At 38.1% G+C, this 17,257-nt stretch overlaps 1 protein-coding gene across 2 annotated transcripts in view; it reads right to left on the reverse strand.

The window, feature by feature from the left end:
* The window catches only part of LOC134539147 (inactive dipeptidyl peptidase 10), a 266,724-nt gene that overhangs the window by 164,082 nt on the left and 85,385 nt on the right, over positions 1–17,257 (reverse strand). Inside the window, exon 3 of one of the 2 annotated variants that reach the window (XM_063380902.1) lies at positions 4,808–4,912. The exons of the other annotated variant lie outside the window; for it this stretch is intronic. The gene's annotated coding sequence lies outside the window, so the exon portion shown is untranslated. The remainder of the gene's footprint in view (positions 1–4,807; positions 4,913–17,257) is intronic. 2 annotated transcript variants of the gene reach the window in all.

Consider the following 17,257-nt stretch of genomic DNA (forward strand, 5'->3'; position numbering starts at 1 on the left):
TTATTATATGATTATTATTTCAGTAGCTTTATAAATATTCCTTTTATGTAAGTATTATTTATATTAAAACACAGTTTCAGTACTTTTTATTTGATACCTAAAATTAACAATCTTGTTATACCTTTAAACTTTAAAATAATATGGTCCATTAAAAACGTTCAGACAGATTTCGAAGCGCAAAAAAAAAAAAAAAAATCCTCTTAACTAGTAAAGATGACAGTACTAGGGAAGATAATTTTTTCTTCAAAATTATCATAAGTTTCCATGACTGATTAGTTTAGTCCTCCAGAGAATCACTATATTCGCTCTCGCTTAATGAAATATGCAGTTAGGACTAGTGTGTGGAATAAAGTATTGATAAATTCCTCTGATACGTTCCCAGTGATGGATTCCATTGAGTGCTCGCCTTCAGAGAGCTGTTGGTCACTTGCCAGATAACCGCAGCGTTTGATTTATCACTCACAATATGTGCCTTTCGGATGTTTTCCTCCAACAGAGCTAGTTTGGAAAACCGAACAAGAAGAGAAAAAAAAGAGACTAATGGATTTAAAATTCTTTTACGCAAGATTCACAGCTATTTTAAAATCTTCTGGTTATTTACGAGTCATATCTAAGATTGAACATTTTTGAAGAAATTTTGTTCAGTTTCTATAATTGACCGAACAAAAAACCAAAACGTATTTTTCTCATACAATAATAAATCATTCGTAAACAAAAATGTTTTATAATTTTTTCGGTAATTATTACTGACACATCCATCAGAAAAATGTTTCTCTTGTAAATGGCTATGGTATTTATAACATGAAGCAACTCGTAATGACGTAAGTAAAATGATTTGTTCTTAAATTGTGTTTGGGCATTACTTGTCATCAACATCCAGAAAAAGGTTTTCTGCACTTTAACAAAATATTCCTTTGGAAACCAGATACCAAAAAATAGTTTGTAACACTACAAGACATATATTTTAACTTTGTACAACACATGGCTATGGTAATTGTCGCATAATTATATGAAATAGATTTTCGAGATAATACTGATTATTTCTTACGAAAATGTGCGCATGATTTCATATTTTAAGTGGTGTTTCATTCAAGCATAATTTATTTTAAACCATCAAACGATATCAGAATATTCAGTAATTTAAATTAATTTTGTTTTATTATGCTTATTAATGTTCGTAGTAATTAAATGGAAGCTATTCAAGGAAGAGTTTTGCAAATAACTTTAACAATTGGAGGTAAGGAAACAATACAAAGCATAAATGCTGCCAAGATAATTTTGCAGTGATACAATTGTTTTCATGTAAGTATACAGATTTAAAAATAATATGTAATTTTACATGAATATTTCTGTTCCATTTACAAACAAAAAGTACAGTGCCGCAATATCATTAGAGACTTATCATTTGATCTACATCATTTTACAAATTTACCCTACTACCTTTTACATATCCAGACCTAGAAAACGTCATACTAACGACAATTCTGTGTGTAATTGACAGATAACGAAGATCCTAGAAGTTTTTGCATGATGACTGGACCTCCTGTTTGAGTAACTTTAGGTTAACGGTAATATGTTGCCTAGTTATGCGCAAAAAAAAAAAAAAAACGAAAAAATCCATAAGTAAAAAAAGTGTTTCCGAAAACATAAATGTTGACAGTGCCTAGAAATGTAATGTATTTAAAACACTTGGAAATAAAGATGCTAATCTCCGTTATTAATAAAGTATCAATAAACTAAAATTGAATATATAAATTTGATTACTGTGGCGTAAATGATATCATAGACTCTATTATTAACACAGTACAAATCATTACTTTTGTAATCTTCACTTCAATATGTTGGAAAAATTGCAAAGTTTACACACAGTAATACAAACATAATTTGACAATTAGTTAACAAAGATTACTTTTTCAAAACAAACCGTTTGTTTTTTTGTAGAACGTGTGTTTGTTTCGCTTCAAGTAAATACCAAAACAGTTCATTACCACTCACAAATATGATGGATTTACCTTAAGCTACACACGTAAATTATCTGGGAAATAAAACTTTAATTTTTAAAGTAGGTACATTTAAATGGCACTGACTTAATAAAAGCAGGTGCATTTAACGGGCATGCACTTCATAGCCTCTCAATGGGTAGAACACGAATAGGCCTACCTATTATTTTATAGCTGAACTATCTGGTGTCCATAAACGAATGTCCCAGTATCAATGGTAGGTACATTATAACAGTTTAATTGTTACTATTTAAAACAAATCATATATCAAATTGAAGAGAAACTAACCTAGTATTTTTTCCTTACAAATGTTAAATATGCGCACCTTTAGTTATACGGCACACACATCCAACCTAAAGTCCAATTCATTTCGCACTTTGGTTAACAAGTCCTTGAGTAATGGAAGTTTTAGCCTCTTCAATTCTGTGTCTCAACTCCGGTAAAATCATCAGGTAGCGGCGGAACGTAGACACGATCTTTTGTAAAGACCCAAAGGAAAAAAAATATCGCATGGCGTTTATGTCAGGTGAACGTGGAGGCCAGCGAAAAAAAGAGCTCTGTTGTCTCGACCACTACGACCAATCCAACGGTCAAGGACTTTGGCGTTCAACCACTCTCGTACAAAGAGATTCCTGAAATTACATATTTGTAGAGACCGGAAAAATTCGCGGATTCATTTCGTGATAGGCTGAAAATCAAACATGGGTACAGTTCTGCTGGTTCTGCTATTGGTTCGCAGTTTAACTGGATCTCTGTGGGCCAGTGAGAGACCATTCGACCAAAGAATCATCGAATCACAAGCTACCCAGTGGAGACGCCTCGCAAGTTGGCACCCAATGAACACGCGTGTTTGCTTGAGAAATGCAGAGGATAATGGAGGCTATCCTAGAGGTCATTGAATCCGCGAATTTTTCAGGTCTCTACATATTTGCTCTTAAAATTGCAGAACACGAAACGCTTTACGCGCAGGTGGCGCTGCAAGCGAGCAAACAACAAAGCCGTACTCACTCATGCGCTTATCTTATAATCTTTAAGTTACTCTTTAATTGTGACCTTTTAACGAAAACTCTACAACGCTTACAGACACAATCAGAGGACGGGAGCAGATGCCAGTTCCCGAACTGTTTTGTCATAAGAAACCTTCTGTGTTCGTCCGTACTGTGTTCGTTGTGTTGTCCATAATACCTGTTTAGGTTCATCGTTGGGTTTATTTGTTTGACTCCAGCTGATTTAGGCTTGTTTTCTATGGGTTTATGTTTCCATTTTTATTTTTATTTAATCAGTGTTCTTGAATTTTTTCCATGGCAAACAGTGCAAAGCTGCATGGCGTATGTCTAAGAAATTGTATTAAATTAAAATCCCTTGTTGCATGAGTCAATTAAATATATTTATTCATAGAGTTCAACACTGCGTCGGTATTTAAATTAAATCCTGCCTCTGTAGTTTCAGTGGGTTGGGTCCGAATCTACAATTAGATACCACAAGTTCAAATCACACAATGGCAGTTTTACTGCTGTATAATAAACTATCCTTTTTACTTATATTTAGAGACCGGAAAAATTCGCGGATTCATTTCGCGATAGTCTAGAATCAAAATACGTTTGCCTTTTTACGGCATCAGTGATTGCGCCACTGTTTATCTGAATGACACTCGGCCAATGATAAACTTTCAACGAAAGAAGTATCGAATCACTAGTGTCCCAATCAACAGGTGACACGAGTCAGTAGCCAATGAGCAGACGTAATTTTCCCGCGTGTATAGAGGATCATGGAGTACCTATATCCTACAAGTCATTGAAATCGCGAATTTTTCCGGTCTCTACCTACAACGTACAAATTATTTTTAAAAGTGCCTACAGTACCTACTATACAAAACCTTATGAATGTACCTACATAAAAAATTTCGCTCAGAGGTTCATATAAGTTCCTTAGACGTTTATTATAATATTACAGTTATTTTTTTAATGCTGTAATCAGTAATGGCTAGCGTAGTTTTTGTGCCATAACAATTTTTGTTTTTTTAATGTTGAACATTTTCATTTGTCAATACGGAGATCACACACACCAATATATATTTAGAGATCATAACACACCGCATATTGACAGTATTGTTTAAGTTGAGCCTATTCATTCTCATAAACTAATTAAATAATAAATGTCAATGACTTAACAGAAATAAACTCTCTGAAGCAGTCGGTAACTATTATATTTAGGCATTCTATTAAATTATATACTATGATTTAAAAAAGTAAATTTTGATATTTAAATAGTAGAAAATATTTATGGCCTAAAAACGGTTGAAATTAAGATGGAGTCTTTCGGTTCTTATATCTCCCCCTTAAAAACAAATAAAATTTAAAGTAAATACTCAAATTAGGCATAACCATGAAATCCAAAACAACTTACGTTATTGTAAAACCTTAAAACTGAGTAATAATATTCTATTTGTTTTTAAATTAGATGTTTCGATCATGTTAAAACAAAAAAACTTATCATGTAGCGTGGCTTCAGGGTTGTAGCCGCGTCCTTGGCGAATAATTCACCGACGTTTCGGTCGAAGTTGCAGTCGCCATCATCAGAGAGCAGTTATCTACTCCTACTACCTTGAGTAGGTAACTGCTCCCTGATGATGGCGACTGCAATGTCGACCGAAACGTCGGTGAATTATTCGCCAAGGAGGCGGCTACAACCCAGAAGCCAAGCTACTTCGTACAATGGCCGTGAAAGCCTGCGAACATTATTAAAATATATATTATGTTCGTTGTAATGTAAGCTATTGAGATGTAGGACAGTAAGTTATGGCCTACCTTCCTCCGTATCTTCGAAGGACATGAAATCCTCCTGACAGTCTTTTATCGAGAGAACTCAGGATGCTGTCAGGTCACGAACCGTGGGTGAAAGAAATTGGTGGCCTGGAAAGAGAAGAAATATGATTGAGAGCGAGGTCACCGAACCAAACCACATTACCAACCTAACCCACTTAACTAACCAGCTACTCTGTGACTGACTCACAGGAAACACCCCCACCCCCCTCCACCCCTATCCAGGGTGCATCGCGAGGCGCTCATCCAAGTCTATCTCTTACCCAGACCCCTCAGAAAACCCAAAGAGTCTGTGATCCGACAGAAGCCAGTCCAGCTATCACTAGCTTTCCAGGATAGTTCTATGACAAGTGCGTATATCCATGATATTATTTGAAACTAATTATCCCCACTCTAAAAAAAAATATATATCTGAACTTTAAAAACAGATTCCTTTGGAAATTTTTTTTTTCCAAAAAATAGTTTTAAATACTACAAGAAATATATCGTAAATTTGTACAACACATGGCTATTGTTATTTTTCAATATTTGCAATACGTTTTTTTAAGATAACACTGAGGTTTTTGTTTTACGAATATTGACGAATGATTTTATATTTTAATTAATGTTTCATTCAAGAATGTATATATATATATATATATTTTTCAAACCACGGAAAAAAAGATAATCGAGTATTTCAACAACTTGACTTTATTTTTTTTTACCGTGCTTATTACTACGCGCAGCTAATACCTGAAAGTCTTTCAGGGAATGGTTTACAAATAACTTCTAACTATTGGAGTGTGTGTGTGTGTGTATACACACACACACACACACACACATATATATATATATATATATATATATATATATATATATATATATATATATTCCAGTGTGAGTATTACTGCGAACACTATTTAAGAGTTATACGGTTTTTTAAATGTAAATGTTAAAATTTACAACAAAAAAAAAATATCTATGATGTTGCTTGAATATTTCAGTTCCATTTACAGGAAAAAGAAGTCGGTTTACGGACGATAATTTTACATGATAACGTCATAAGAAAAACATTGACGAAAAATTGCATACTTTTTAATTTTCAAAATATTATTTACAGTTTTTTGCAAAATTTAATTTTAAATAATTTGTTCAAATGTAATCACGAACAATAAGTTAAAAAAGCCCGCCTTAAACTGTTTGATATTATAGAAGATTTTCTCGCACGGTGGTTGGCCGGTTATTCCACGCTCGTACCAGGCGGAACGTGACAATCAGTCATTCTTTTTCGTGCTTGCAGCCGGCGTTCATCGATTTATAAGACGTTATCACGTCAAAAAATTACAGTGCATAGCCAAAAAATTACATATATATAATGTATAAAGATCGCCACACTTAGTCTGGTCGCAACGCGGGCATTGTGGCGTGATGAAGACGGGCAGCGCTGGAGCGTTGAACGCGCCCTCTCTCGTCGCCAGGGCGTAACGTCGTGCGAACCGCAATGCGGGCCGCCGGCCGGAGTTTGCTCCCCGCCTCCGCGCGCCGCGCTCGTTAGGGGACCCCCGCCTAGTCAGGGGCGTATCTGTTTTATTTTACGTAGGGGAGGGAAAATCTTTCAAAGACACCGCCTTGAGGGATGATACATGATGGTCGGTGGTGTGAGATCTCCACCCACCAATAAAAACCCTCCTCTCCGCTTTCCCCGCGAGTGTTGCAGGGGAGACCGGCGCGGAACCGCGGTAGCATCACTTCAACCCGGTCCGTGTCGCGTCAAGCGACGTCCGCTACCGTTCCACTGGTCTCTCTCTCTTTCTTTCTCTCTCTCTCTCTCTCTCTCTGATATATTTTTTTTGACGTGACAACGTCTAATAAATCGATGAACGCCGGCTGCACGCACGAAAAAAAGCGTCCCGTTACGCACATTGTCCCGTTACGCCGTGTCCCGTTACGCTCATTGTACGATTGCGCCGCATCTATCTCTCTTCCACTCGATTGGAACAACCATCGATTTGACTTCTTCGAGGCACATTAAACTTGAAACACTCCCATTCGTTTCCCACTTTTTCCTATCATCGTCCTATCCTTAACAGAATAACACAGATTGGAAGAAGTTAAATAGCAAACATGTATAACAGTTATAGTTAAAATATGATAAACATATTTGAATTAATGAGTGCAAATGAAAGTAAATGTATCAATTAAATTGTAGATTTCATTTCACTCCTTTGTATCCATACAAAATAGTGATAATTCAATAAGAATGATTCAATTTTATTCATAAAAGTATGCAATCATTTCATCAATGTTTTGTTATGACGTTGTCACGTTAAACAATCGTCCGTAAACCGAATTTACAGACAACCAATTTTTTTTCCTGTAGAAATGCACCGCGCGTAGGAAGCGATTTCATTACAGTTTTCTTCTCTTTGGCTCGCTTGATTGAGAGTCATGCCTATTGTCGCTCCGGTGTCAGCTCTGTGGTTTCTCAAGAGTTCGCAATCGAAAAAAAAAACGTGTGCTCGGCATCCATCGGTTTTTGTCCGGGCAGTACTTGCACATCGGAGTGCGATGAAGGCACTATTTGTGTATGTATGTGTTGAACGAGCGTTGAATGAGGGGCGTGTCTGTGTCTGTGCGGCGGGACGATGCGTCGCCCTCTAGGCGCGCAGTCTCACTTCGTGACGGGGTAGCGCCGTAGGGTCGACACGAGCACGCTCCGCAAGTGGCCCAGTCGCCCCAATGCACGAGGCGCCCGGCGACCACGCGCTGGGAAGGGCGGGCCGTTTCGGGCGGCGCGGAATACGTCCCAGTTAAACGACGAGTCCAAAATTTCAAAACGGGGGAAAAAAAAAAAAAAAATTATAATTCCATTGTAACGAATTTCTGACTTATTAAAAATTATTTTTTTTAAAACTATGGTTTTTATCTCTTTCTTGAAAGTAGCAACTAAATTTAAAAAAAAACCGTGAGAGAGTCGTCCAGTACTCGTCAGAGATTTGTAACATCTAACCTCGGTAACGAGTTAATTCGTGTGTTCTCATGTTTGCAAAAATAAAAAACATAATACAAAACTCAGAAACGAAATTTTAGGTTTTTTATATATATATATATATATATATATAAAATGCAGAGCGTGATAAATATATACGAATATTGTGTTGTCAACTACATTTCTTGGCGCGAATAAAACGTAGTTTCCGCACCCGCCGCTAGAATTCGTTGCCGGAGCAGCTACGTCGACTACCAACTCATTCAATTTGCAGAGAGAAAGGTTAAACTATATAATTCAACCACTCAAAAAAAAAACCGACTTGAAAAAAATTAAACCCCGGATTTGAACCTGATTTTTGACAATGAATAAAAATAAAATACTCCCCAACGTGTTGAAATTCATTAAACAGTTAATTTAAAGTTTTCCTTTGTATTTGTGGACTTTGGTTCTCGCCATCCTCAACAGATGGCAGCACCGTGGTTGTTCCATTTTTCCTTTTTTTTCATTTCCGTGGCATTTATAGAAATTACTCCCACCAAATGTCGTATACCAACAGCTAAGATGTTGCACATAAAAAATACACACAGTACAGTGACACTAAAATTGTAAAATGATACAATTTTACAAAAAAACTAAGTATCGAACCGACTTCAGCTGGTGGACTGGAAAAGATTCTTTGTTGCTAAACTGCCTTTTAGCTCTTACTCTATCTAATTTTCCTCACGGGAATGCTTCTAAATGTGTGTGTGTTTGTTGTATGTATATATATACTTTAACATATATTTATGCAAAATAAAAATTAACAGCTGATATACTTTCAAATTAATATATATATTTATATATATTACGGTTCACAGCTAAGTCATGAAGGTGAACAGCGTTTTACGAAAATAGTGAGTACTGAACTGATATTAAGTACATCCTGATAATTTAACCTAGCAAGATCTTCACATGACAACCAAACCGTTTAATGAAACTTTTGAAAAAAGAATTGGCTGAAGTAGCTGGTTCTGTTTTAAATCACACGTTTATGCATAGAGGCTTAAGGTGATGGGATCTGTTAGCTTATACACAATAAAAACTATTCTGTACTTTGACAAAACATTCCTTTGGAAACTAGTTGCCAAAATATAGTTTGTGATACAGCAATAAAGATTGTGTAACTTTGTACAACACATGAGCAAGGTTAATTTTGCCTATATTAAATAGGTTTTTGAGATAATACCGAGCATTAATTTTTATAAAAAATTAGCACATAAATTTATATTTTAATTATTTTTCATTCATAATTTTATACTACAGAAAAATTGTTCGAATATTCAATACTTGGACATTATTTTGTTTTATAATGATTACTATAATATGTAGAGACCTGTAAAATTCGCGATTTCAAATCCCTAAAGGATAGAATCCATGATCCTCTACGCACTCGTGCAAATTACATCTGCTGATTGGTTACCGACTCGTAACACCTGTTGAATGGAATGATCATGGTTCGCTAATTCTTCTGTTAAAGATTTTTCATTGGCCCAGAGTCTTTCAGATAAACTGTGGCCCAATCACTGAAGTAAAATAATGTCAAAAGTATTTGGACTCTATCCTATGGCGAAATGAATCCGCGAATTTTACAGGTCTCTAGTAATATGTCATGATATTCAGCCGAGTAAACAGGTAAAAAAACGCTCCAATCGAACATCCATTACACTTATAAAGTCTATCTTACAAGTCTGTAAGTCCTTTGAACATTTTAAACCACAGTGTTCACATACCAAAAATAAATTACACTCATCGCTTGAGTCTATACGTCTTACTTACATTTTCAATCACACTATTCACATAAAAATGAATGAATATTATAAAGTTATTTACACAAATCAATAATTATTTTCCACACGAATAAATAAATTGTATATACTTTTAAAAATATATATGGTAGCGTCAATTGACAGCCGTTACGAAAACAAAGTAGATAAGTATAAGCAGTGTTACGGTAATTCCGTAGCATCATTGCTGCATCATTTCTACCTCTCCCCTGCCTTCTCTCCTTCCGACAGTTACAACTAGCATATAGCTAGGGACTGGAAAAATTCGCGGTTTCGATGACCTTCAGGATAGACTACACAATCCTCAGTATACTCGGGAAAATAACGCCTTTTCATTGGCTGCTGACTAGTGAGTCATCTCAACTAGTTTGCTTGAGATACGATACTTCTTTGGTTGAGTATTTCCCATTGGCCCAGAGTATTTGAATTTTAGCGTATCGCGAAATGAATCCGCGAATTTTTCCGGTCTCTACATATAGTATGCTACGCTACGTACCTAACCCCCACCATTTTATTTTTGCCGTCTTCCCATTCGACCGCTAGCACATGGCATCGCCGCTGACGCTCTCTCATTCTCTACCGGTTCCCCCACCACGCACCTAAATATTGCCTTCACGCGATCGGAATTCTCGTAAACCTCGAAAATTGTGGCCCTCTCAGAAAAGAAGTTTCACTTTAAAATTATTTTTAATGAAGAACATTTTTAAAAACTACATTGCGTGTGAATTGTTTCACTCAATAATCTTTAGCGAATTATAACGACATACTCAAGTAATAAAAATTGATTTTCAGCGATAATATGAATATTTACTTACTTTGCGAAGTTATTTAATAAAATTCGAAAAGTAAAAGAATTATTAAAAACCAACAAAATTAAAAAAAAAAACCCTTTGTATTATTTCTAGCGACATCTTTAGGTGGAAAATTCAAATGTACAGCTTAACACGTAGAAAAATAATATGATAGTGTTGCTGTGTGTGAAACAGCCAGTGCGTCTACCTGCAGAGTGCCGGCCTCAGACGCCTGGTGGGCGACTTCCTGCAGCACGTGTTACAGAGCCAGTCAGTGATTTTTAGGGGCAGGCATTTTTCGCGAATAAAGCGCAACGCCTATTAGACTGTAACAAGGTATACCCGCACCAGCGGTTTCTCCCTTGTGATTGGCGGCCGTCTGCGAGAGAAGTCGTCGCCTTGTTTGACCGAGCCACTCAGGACGTGCTTGCTTCCGCAATGAATTACTGTGATTGGTGTTTTAACAATCGTCATGTACCTGAAAGAAACTCACCCAATCACGAAACACAGCTTGTCCCGGAATCTTTTCACGAAATATGCATGCCCCTAGGGATTTTATATTGACAAGTTGCGTCTCAAGGCGAAGTGAGTTCGGTGAATGATCCGACGCTCTTAACTATTGGACGATTCGCGAGTCAACGACGCGACGGGACCACGAACAGAAAGAAGTCTTAGCATCAGTCTGTGTCGTAATTAGCGTGCGGTCGACTCCTAGCCCTGCCCTCCTTTCGGAACACGACCTTGATGACGTCACCCCGGTTGGATGAGGTCGCGGCCGCTTGGCAGCGCCACGGGGGCTGGTGACAGAGTGCGACACCACCTCCCAGGGTCCGCGGCCAAAGACCACACACGCGCCACCCTCGTCACGTCCACGTCCTTGGGCGGGGAGAAAAAATTGGTCGTCTGTAAAGTCGGTTTACGGACGATAGTTTAACGTGACAACGTCATAACAAAACATTGATGAAATGATTGCATACTTTAATGAATAATTGAATCTTTTTTTTTATTGAATTATCACTATTTTGTATGGATACAAAGAAGGAGTGAAATGAAATCTACAATTTAATTGATAAATTTACTTTTATTTGCACTCATTGATTCAAATATGTTCATTACTTTAACGAAGAGATTATTTTAACTGTAACTTTTATACATGTTTGCTATTTAACTTCTTCCAATCTGTGTTATTCTGTTAAGGATAGGACGATGATAGGAAAAGTAGGAAACGAATGGGAGTGTTTCAAGTTTAATGTGCCTCGAAAAAGTCAAATCGATGGTTGTTCCAATCGAGTGGAAGAGAGATAGATGCGGCGCAAGCGTACAATGAGCGTAACGGGACAATGAGTCATCCTTTTTCGTGCGTGCAGCCGGCGTTCGTCGATTTATTAGACGTTGTCACGTCAAAAAAAAACACCCGCAACTCTACCTCGAGTATTCCCATCCGCGGGATAGCCCTCTTTGTTGGAGACCCGGAGATTTTGCTATAATCCACAGTACTATTGATATTCTACCCACATTTTATTTCCTACTGGCTCGTTCCTTACTGAATGTTGTCCCGCTGAGGTTTTCTCCAAGGCCCAGGATTCTGATCGGTAGAGACCGGAAAAATTCGCGAATTCATTTCGCGATAACCTAAAATATAAATAGTTATACCTCAGTGCTGCCTCTGCTATTGGCTCACAACTCACCTGGATGACTCTGGGCCAATGGGAAACACCGAAACCAAAGCTTTATACGAATCACAGGCTGCTACGTTGGGACGTCTCACAAGACAGCAGCCAATGAGCGGGTGACATTTGACCGAGTGTACGTAGAACTATGGAGTTCATCCTACAAGTCATTGAACCCGCGAATTTTTCCTGTCCCTACTGATTGGGTAGGACTCGTACTTGGTGGTGGTGCTCCGATCGCTTGGAGCAGACTCCGAGGGTTCCCTAGCCCCGATGCGGAGTCGACGTGGTGAGCGACGACACAGCTCCGGTGCTAGCCTGGACAGCTGGCAGAGGTTTGGATAGGCCTCCACCGGACCACGGGTTCACTGGGTGTTTTGAGGGGTCCCGGTGTGATGTAGGCGCCAGCAGTGCTGATAGGACACATCCAACTGTCTGGTCAGCTGAGCGAGGTACTGGGCTGAGGAGGTGACTATGCTGGGTTGGTGGCCCCAGCCGCTGGTCATTGCCGAAGCTCTAATACCCTCCCGATCAAACAACAGGAAGCGATCCCTCACAGTTCTGTTTTCAAACAAGCTCTGGAATGTCTAATAAAAGCGAACTGGAATGTTACTCCCACCCTACCCTATTAGGGCGCATATGTGGGAGGGGAACGTGAGAACGCCGACCGTAAGGTCGGAATAATCTGGCTGATTCCTTACTCCAGTACCTCTCCTAATGAGTGGGTCTATGTGAATCAGTCTCTGCTGCTGTCTGTCCCATAGTCGTAGAGGGGAGTCGCAATTGCGAATCTATCATCGAAGCAATGCTGACTGGTGACCAAAAACATCCGCAACAATTTCGGAGCTCAACATATTGCCCTAGTGAGCCGAAATACGATATACTTTCCCCCATGCAAAACAAAATTTAAGCACGCACAAAGAGAAAAATCCAAGTTTCCAGTCCAAAATATTTTTGTCAGTTCTGACTCCAAAATATATTTTGTGGCGATAAATATTTTTATAAGTTGTATACCACAGATACTACTGCGACTGAGTTGGTGGCAGCACCGTGGTTACACATTTCCGTTCCACGCGACTTCCGTTTCATTCACGAAATTACTCCCATAAAATGCCGTATACCTAGTGACTGGAAAAATTCGCGGTTTCAATTACCTCTAGGATGGACTCCACAATCCCCTACATACTCGGGCCAATGCCACATGCTCATTGGCTACTGACTTGTGAAACCTTCAACTGGGATGCTTCCGATTCGATACTTATATGGTTGAAGGTTTTGCATTGGCTGTAAGTCCTTCAGATAAACTGTGAGCCAATAACAGAAGTAATATTAAGGTACAGTTGTTTGGATTCTGGCAGAACGCGAAATGAATCCGCGAATTTTTCCGGTCTCTACGTATACCGAGAGCTAACATGTTACACATAAAAAATTAAAATCTTGGTGACATTAAATTTTCAAGCCAAAAAATTTAGTTAGTAGTCCAGAGACCAAAATATCATACCTAGTAAGTATATCTGAAAATAAAACTTAACTGAAATAAATTATCTCTATATGAATTAGTATATTATTTAAGTTTCTTGGTTGACCTGTCACGATCACATAGCCAAGTTCAGTAAAAGTTGTTTGAATTTACTTATTTCACCTGTCACGTGCATGAAATATTTGTCCGCGCAATAAAATACTTTCTTCCTGGCTCCATTACGCCTGCGTCGCTTACTAATGCAACGATGGATGCAACGCAATCTTACGTACAGCATTTCTATCGATTCTAAATTTAACTTTGACTGCTAATAAATGGGTCACGTCTTGGAGAGTGTAGCAATAAATTGAGCTAAAAAAAAAACCATCAACAGAAAGGGAGGGCGATTAAAATCCAATTCACTTAAATAACGAGGCGTTACGGAGATAAGGTCGAACATCTTAGACCGTTTTTCATGATGAAGATGAGGAAAATTGACTGCGGTAACGAAATGGACATTACCTTAATAAAAAATTTGACAGGTGTAACTTATTTTCCTTATCTTGTTAAATTAATGTAACGTTTAGTAAAAAAAAAACCCCACGAAAATTCCTTGTAGTAACAAAAAAAGAAAAAAAAATGTATTCTAGGTTAACATGCATTGTCAATATTTACCAGATATTTAACACCGATTGTTGCGTGTATCTCAGACAGTCGAAGTTAATTATCACCAGTAAAACAGTTTACAACCAAAGTCAGAAAAAAATCCAGTGAATAAATGCTTAAAAGAAAACTACTTCTTGCCTTTTAACTCTTGAAAAAGTTGAAATTAAATAACGTTAGCAGAATTAATTGCAGCTTTACTGAAAATGTCACTCGAAAGTACTTTTTTTTCCATTAGTGTTCGTAGATTCTTTTCAACTAGTCTTTACGTATTGAATCAGCTGTCAGAATGAAACCACAAAAATGCCTTTAGATATTTAAAATCATTTCTATTGAATGTGTGGATTAAATTAATTTTATGAAAATTAAAATGTTATGTAGTTAAAGGTGCAAGCAAAACATTTCATTCGCATTATCTGGTTAAATGTGGGTTTAACAAGATGTCCCATAAGTAGAGACCGGAAAAAATTCTCGGATTCATTTAGCGATAGGCTAGAATCAAAATACGTTTGCCTTTTTACCGCATCAGTGATTGGGCCACAGTTTATCTGAATGACACTCGGCCAATGATAAACTTTCAACAAAAGAAGTATCGAATCACTAGTGTCCCCAATTAACAGGTGACACGAGTCAGTAGCCAATGAGCAGACGTAATTTTCCACGCGTGCATAGAGGATCATGGAGTATATCCTACAGGTCATTGAAATTCGCGAATTTTTCCGGTCTCTGCCCATAAGTTCGAGATTTATTTACAATGGCTTACTTTTTTTTTTCTTTTTAACGACTACATACTGATAGGCGCGATTTGTTCACTTTGAACGTGAACCACTCAGCGGGTTAAGGTGGTCACGTGGTCTGACGCACGAACTCTAAAAGCGCGGGGGCGCTAAGGGTGACACTTGGCTGGCGCATCGCACGCCTCGTCGACTCTACGCGCTAGGCACAGAACTGGGGCGCAGTCCTCGCGTCGGTTAAGGGGCCCGCATACCTGGGCACACGTACGGTGTGCAGAGCTTCAGGAAAAACAACGCGATTTCAAAACTACTCAAGATATCCGAGTGGGGCCTATCTACGAATAGCATTTAAGAGTTCGCTGAGGACCGAAAAGTACTTTTAATTTCGGATTAAGTTTTTAAACTGTATTTTTAGAAGCGTTAAAATGCCTAAAACGCATGTTTTCAGAGTAATTTTTAGGCATAACACAATCAGTACAGATTCTTGAAAGCTCTTAAGGGGCTTGCATAATACCTTTATCTTCATTTCTCCGCCATATAATGTTACGGTCACCGCTCAAATTTCACAGTTATCCTGTGACGACGAGACGAATGCGCGCCAGTTCAGAGACTTGCGCTTAGAGGCTATACCGCGCTGGAAATACCAGCGAGCGTCGCGCTTATCATCCCGCCTCACTAACACACATACACCCCTGACGAGGCGGGCCCCTTAACACGCCTATAGACTATGGGATTCGTATCGGTGAACCTATCATTAGAGACCTGTAAAATTCGCGATTTCAAATCCTAAAGGATAGACTCCATGACCCTCTACGCACTCGTGCAAATTACATCTGCTGATTGGTTACCGACTCGTAACACCTGTTGACTGGAATGATCGTGATTCGCTAATTCTTCTGTTAAAAGATTTTTCATTGGCCCAGAGTCCTTCAGATAAACTGTGACCCAATCACTGAAGCAAAATAATGTCAAAAGTATTTGGACTCTATCCTATCGCGAAATTAATCCGCGAATTTTACAGGTCTCTACCTATCATTAATTATGACGTGATATTAAAAATAAAGGCTCCCTTCACGTCACTATACCACTTTCAAAACCGATTTTTTTTTTAATTTTTCATACCTTTAAATGTATGTCAAAACATCCGTTTTAGCTTTTTTTCCCCACTGAACTTTTGTAAAAGATTTATCTGGAAACCGGTGGCCAAGAAATAGTTTGTAATACTTCAAGAAATATATCGTAAATTTGCACAACACATGGCTATGGTTATTTCATAAATGAAATATGTTTTTTTTCTCGAGATAATACTGAATATTTCTTACGAAAATTGGTGCATAGTTTCATATTTTGATTGGTGTTTCATTCAAGTACAACTTTTTTAAAACAATGGAAAAAATTATTGAACATTCAAAAATCTGACTACATTTTGTTGTATCATGCTTATTATGAAAAGGTATTCAGGGAACGGTTTACAAATAACTTCAAATGTTGTAGGTACTGTGACAACACGAAGCATAAATGCCCCGGTAAGAATACGAACACTAATTTGTAGTGATGCAGTTGTTTTCATGTAAACGTAAAAAATTTAGAAATATCAGTAATTTCAGGTGAATATTTCCGTTAAATTTACAAACAAACCAAAAAAAAAGTACAGTGTACAGATGAAACCACGGAACGAAACTTGTACAGAAACACGCAGTGGCTCTTCAAAACGTTATTCGTAAACAAGATACTCTGAACAAATATCGAGCTGTTTGCAAATGGTGCCTTAACACCTGGAGCCCTACCCGTCGTTCGGCGATCCACACATCAGGTTGCCACTTAAGGCCCGGGCACACACACGGTGCGCAGATCTTCAGGAGGAACCGCGTCATTTATAAACCATCAAGATATGCGAGTGGGGTCTGTTCACGAAAAGCATTTACGAATTCGCCGAGGACAGATAAGTAGGACCATGCATATTTCGCGAAAAGATTCCGAGACTAGTTATAAGTTAAAACACTGTAGCATCGTCTGTGTTTCGTGACTGGATGAATTTCTTTCAGGTACATGTCGATTGATACAACACCAATCACAGTGATTCAGTGCGGAAGCAAACGCGTCCTGAGTGGCCCGATCAAACAAGGCAACGACTTCTCTCGCAGACGGCCGCCAATCACAAGGAAGAAACATCTGGTATGGGTCTACCTTGTTGCAGTCTAATAGGCGTTCATATTTATTCGCGAAAAATGCCTGCCCCTACCGATAAGTAATTTTGTTTCCGGATTAAAATTTTAAACTTTTTTTAGTAGAGGTAAAACTGCTGAAGAATGACATGTGTTCAG

The sequence above is a fragment of the Bacillus rossius genome, chromosome 14 (assembly GCF_032445375.1).
Source record: "Bacillus rossius redtenbacheri isolate Brsri chromosome 14, Brsri_v3, whole genome shotgun sequence".
In the NCBI taxonomy this organism is placed as follows: domain Eukaryota; kingdom Metazoa; phylum Arthropoda; class Insecta; order Phasmatodea; family Bacillidae; genus Bacillus; species Bacillus rossius.